Source organism: Perognathus longimembris, chromosome 8 (assembly GCF_023159225.1).
Source record: "Perognathus longimembris pacificus isolate PPM17 chromosome 8, ASM2315922v1, whole genome shotgun sequence".
NCBI classification, from domain to species: domain Eukaryota; kingdom Metazoa; phylum Chordata; class Mammalia; order Rodentia; family Heteromyidae; genus Perognathus; species Perognathus longimembris.
The window spans coordinates 40,692,065-40,696,669 of NC_063168.1; positions in this window are offsets into that span (position 1 = coordinate 40,692,065).

Sequence of the window (4,605 nt, forward strand, 5' to 3'; positions counted from 1 at the left end):
CATCAGTACTTTACTAATACCTATTCAGTATTCACTTTTCTTTTCCTTCCAGGATTTAAACTTTTTTTTTCTGTTGGTTTGTCATGGGGCTTGAACTCTGGGCTTGGGCACTGTCTCTGAGCTCTTCAGCTCAAGGCTAGCGTGCTACCACTTGAGCCATGGTGTCACTTTCAGTTTTCTGGTGGTTAATTGGAGGTAAAAATCTCAACGACTTTCCTGCCCAGGCTGGCTTTGAACCTTGATCCTCAGATCTCAGCCTCCTGAGTTGCTAGGATTACAAGCATGAGTCACCTGGTGCCGGCTAGGTTTTTTTTTTTTTTTCCTTCTTTGCTTGCTTTGTTTTTGGCCAGTCCTGGGGCTTGAACTCAGGGCCCGAGCACTGTCCCTGGCTTTTTGCTCAAGGCTAGCACTACCACTTGAGCTACAGCGCCACTTCTGGCTTTTTCTATATATGTGGTGCTGAGGAATCGAACCCAGGGCTTCATGTATGCGAGGCAAGCACTCTACCACTAGGCCATATTCCCAACCCCTGCTGGCTGGTATCTGTCTGTCTAACTATCTATCTATCTATTTATCTATCTATCTATCTATCTATCTATCTATCTATCTATCTATCTATCTATCTATCTATCTATCTATCTATCTATCTATCTATGCCAGTCCTGGGGCCTGAACTTAGGGCCTGAGCACTGTCCTGGCTTCTTTTTGCTCAAGGCTAGCACCCTACCACTTGAATTACAATGCCACTTCTGGCCTTTTCTATATTTGTGGTGCTGAGAAATTGAACCCAAGGCTTCATGTATAGGAGGCAAGCACTCTACCACTAGGCCACATTCCCGCCGGCTGGTTTTTAAATCTTAAAAAAAATCTTTCAATTCAGATCTGAAAAACGATCTTTAGGATTTGCTGTTTGGTTCAAGACTTTGGCTTACTTTTCATCCTATGTCCTCCCTCTCACAAAGGAAATCAATTTATAGGTTGTTCTTTATTTTAAACATAAACACATGCTTGCAAAGTGCTTCTCTGGTAAGCAAAGGGTTGTATACACGTTCTCTTCATCTTGCTGGGAGTCGTTTCATTTTTGTCACTAAGTATATCCTGATGTTAAGTCCATAAGATGGAATAAGATATTAGTTTAGTAATTTATAGGACTTGCCCTCATTTATTTTTAGTACTCAACTGTGCAGATATGTTGGGGTTTATTCAACATTTCTGTTATTAGTGGGTCTTTGGATTATTTCTAGTCTTTTACAAATGGTACTACAATGGATAGCTTTGTACTGTTTATGTTTTTGCCACTTTAGCCTTAGGAAATTCCTAGAAGTGTTTTTGCTTTGTCAAAAGGTAAGCAAGTACAAGTCGGGCACTGGTGGCTCATGCCTGTAATCCTAGCTACACAGGTGACAGATCAGAGGATCATGACTCAAAGCCAGCCCAGGCAGGTAAGTCCATGAGACTCTCACCTCCAGTTAATCACAGGAAAATCCAGAAGTACTGCTGTGGCTCAAGTGGTTAGAGTGCTAATGTTGGGCAAAAGGAGCTTAAGGACAGCACCCAGGCTGAGTTCTAGCTCTAGGATGGGTGGGAGGAAAGTGAATGGATTTGTTAGATGTGTTTATTAGTAATGTATAAGAGACATCTGAGTGGCAATAGAGAAAGTTCTCAAACATGTTGTATTTATCAGTCTCATAGGGCAGTATATTTTTGTGATGTTTAGGGTTAAACTCAGGGCCTGACAGATACTAGGCAAGAGCTCTGTGCTAAACCACCAGCCTATCAATATGGTTGTGATTTCTCTTATGAACAAGATGGAGCATCTTTTAATGTTGATGGGAAAGATAGATCTATATGGCTCTTTGGTACTCCAATATTTATTAGAAAATCCATTTTTTCTACCAATCAAGGCATTACTATTAATTGATATTATATTTCTATAAGCGCTTTTCTTTCCCACTCACTTGTCTTGAATTCTGTTGCTATAAATACTATTCTAATGATAAAAAAAAATTATTATACTCTGGTACCTGACAATATCAGCTTCTCCCCATTGCCCTGTTAGGATTTTCCCAGTTGTTTTTCCTTGCTTCTTCCTTTAGGTGAACTTTAAATAATTCTTCTAGCTCCAGTAAAGAGCTTTATAGTGTTTTCACTGGAATTGTGCTAAATTTATCAACTAATTTGTGGAAAACTAACATCTGTGACAGATGTCTTCCTTTACAAAATCAAGGTATGAGTCTTTTGTTATTATATTTTAATGACTTCTAATGGTTTGAAGCAGTTGGAATGCTTGCTTGACCCCAGTGGTTTAGGGCCAGCCTTTGCAACCTAGTGAGAAATATCCCTTAAAAAAAGATACCCACTGGACTGGGATGTAATTTAGTGGCAAAGCACTTGCCTAGCAAGTGCAGTGTCCTGGGTTAGATCCAGCTCCCCTATGACCCAGTAGCCCCACTTTGGGGCATCTACCCAAAAGATTACAAGCAAGAACACACTAAAGCCACCAGCATATCTATGTTCATTATAGCACAATTTATCATTGCTAAAATATGAAACCAACCCAGATGCCCCACAGTAGATGAGTGGATCAGGAAAATGTACATATACACAATGGAATTCTATGCCTGTATCAGAAAGAATGACACTGCCCCATTCTTAAGGAAATGGGAGAACTTGGAAAATACTATACTAAGTGAAGTGAGTCAGACCCAAAGAAACATGGACTCTATGGACCCAAAGAAACATGGACTCTATGGATTCTCTCATAGGGAATAATTAGTACATGTTTAGGTTACTCATAGCAGAAGGCCACAATAGCCCAATAGCTATGCCCATATGAACACATAAGATGATTCTAAATGAACTCCACGTTATGGAAACAAGTGATATTATTATTTTCAACATGCCATGTGAGACTGTACCCTTTTTATTCTTTTTTTTCTCTTGCATTCCCTTCCCCTGGTTTTACCCCTGCTATCACTGTATCTGATTTTAGTACCCTATCTAGCACAGTATCCAGATACTGTATATACGTGTATTAGAACTATGGAAGGTAAAGTGAATACCAAAATCAAGAGACAAAGGATAAAAAGACAAACCATTCCAAAAGCAATACTTACAAATCCATTTGGTGTAGACAACTGTACAACTCATGGGGGTGGGGGAGGGGGAGGGAAATGGGGGAGGCGGAGGAAAATGAGGGAAGAGGTAACAAGTTGAATAAGAAATGTACTCACTGCCTTACATATGAAACTGAAACTGTAACCCCTCTGTACTTCGCAATGACAATAACGAAAAAAAAAAGACACACACAAAAAACATACCCACTAACTCCTCCCTTCCCCGCCATGTGTAAAAGTAGCAGAGCCTAGGGTTATAAAAAGCAATCTAGGTCTGTTGTGTTCTTTGTCTCTCTCTTTTCTCTCTCTCTTCATCTTTGGCCATATTGTGAGGAAGTTTAGATCACAAGTAGAGGTGACATTCAGGTATTCTGGCCAGTTGTCACAGTTAAGGATCCAGCCAGTGTCCAGTGTCAGTCATTAGACTTGTGACTTAGCAAGATCTCAGAAGATTATAGAAGATTCAGAAGATTCTTTTGAGTCATTCCAGCCAGTACTAAGTGAAATAGATTTATTTCAATTAATCCTTGCCTAATTTTTGAGCAAAATTAAATACTTCCACTGTTCTAGTCCACTTAGTTGAGCAGTTTTTAAAGCAACTATAATAACATTGAGCATATATCATTCAATTTAACTCTCAGTCACCGTTGTATCGCGTTCACTCTGCTCATTTCTCAATTTCAAGCACATTCCAGACTTCATGCCATTTATATACACACATACTCCACTTTTTAAATAATGCACAGTGCTCTTATCTAATAATTCTGTAGTGTTTATCACATTAAACTTTACATAATTTTACTAAATTCTTAGTATTTATTTGGATTAGAATCCAATTAAATCCATATATTGGAATAATTAATATATTTTATTTGTTTGAGATGGGGGTTTCACTATGTTGCTCATGCTGGCAACATAGTGAGATGGGCTCAAGCCATCCTCTTGGCTCTCAAGTAGCTGGGATTATAGGCACATTCCACTATACCTGGCTTGTTACTATTCCTTTTAATCTTGTTAAAAATACAGATATCTCAACATTTTCAAAGACTTGCATTTGCAAGGCACTAGGCAATTTGTAAAGGAAGCTAGACAGATTGAAATAAGTTTGTAGACTGAAAAAGATGTGCATACACAAACACTGGAATAGAATATAATAAAAATTTGATCAGTTCAATATAGTAAGATTTGAAAGAAGGAAGATAACACTATTGACCACAGAAGCTGTAGTGTTTACATTGGCCTATACAGGCATCTTTTTATTATCTTTATTATCTATTTTTATTACCTTTAAGTAGTTGCATAAAGGAGTTACTCTTGGAGTTACTCTTCATCAAATCACTTTCATCATTTATCCCCATACCTCCCACTACAACTCCTCTCCTCAGTTTTCCTAAATTTATAGGCTGTGCATTGACTATTATGACTGTATTTTCCCCTATTCCTCTTATTTGGGGCTGCTGTAACAAAATATCATCAAACTGATGACTTA